This window comes from Mus musculus, chromosome 13 (genome assembly GCF_000001635.26).
Source record: "Mus musculus strain C57BL/6J chromosome 13, GRCm38.p6 C57BL/6J".
Lineage (NCBI taxonomy): Eukaryota > Metazoa > Chordata > Mammalia > Rodentia > Muridae > Mus > Mus musculus.
This window is the reverse complement of record NC_000079.6, coordinates 3501394-3502524: the sequence shown is the minus strand read 5'-3', so window position 1 is coordinate 3502524 and position 1131 is coordinate 3501394.

Genomic DNA, 1131 nt, shown 5'->3' with positions numbered 1-1131 from the left:
ATTATACCTTATCCACTGGAGTATCACCCCACACAGTATTGATTTCTACAACCTTCAGCTATTGAGATCAGCAGCATTTACCCAAGACAAAAACAAAACAAAACAAAAAATAAAAACAAAACTCCTGGATTCATCAGAATACTTGTTCCCAAAACCTACAGATCCATAAAACGAAAAGACCCAGAACAGTAGAGTAAGTATTTTCTAATAGTATTTAATTTCCCTCAGACCGCTGCTCTATAGTACTGGCCATTGTTAGGGTTGTATTTCTCGTGTGTGTGTGTGTGTGTGTGTGTGTGTGTGTGTGTTTTCTAGCAACAATCGGCCTCTGTGCCAATGAAAGATCCTGACAGAATGTAAAAGGTCACAGAAGCCCTGAAATTGGCAAGATAGATGTCACTGTTAGCAGAACTAGCATCACTGATTTAGAAAAATAGAGGTGCACAATGCTCTGGCCACTCCTTGAACCCGTGTGTCTGCCAATGTTCTGACCGTTCCTTGAACCCAGATGTGTGCCCACTGCTGCACCTCACTGCCAGGTGTTTGTGATATTGGTTGGTGGGATAGAGTTGGAAAATCTCCCCAGCAACCATAGTCAGGGTCAATCTGGAGTTGCTGCACCTGTACCAGACTCTTTCCTTGTACCCCTCCCATACCCATTTCTTGAGAATAGACATTGTTTAGGTCTGGAAATCCCCGACTCTCCCCATTTCCCTTTCCCCCCTGAGCACCTATAAAAACTGGGCTCCCTTTCTCCTCAGGGTCGACTCCTGTACCCCTGTGTGGGATATGAGTCGACCCCAGAGCTCTGGCTTTCCCCGAATAAAGCCTCATGTGGTTTGCATCAAGCTTGGTCTCTCATGAGTTCTTGGGTGTCTGTTATTGTCCCAAGGCCTGAGCGAGGGGCTCCTCTCACGGTCTTTCACCAACTTCTTAATAACCATAAATTTTGTTCTTATAAACCTTAATGAATGCTTGGCCAAGATGCTATAACTATTGGCTTCTACATGGAAGCATAAATGGGAAGAGGAGAGAGAAAAAAGTCCACACTGTGAAAAACTGGGAAAAAAGAAGAGAGAGAAAGAGAGAGAGAGAGAGAGAGAGAGAGAGAGAGAGAGATCACAGCAAACC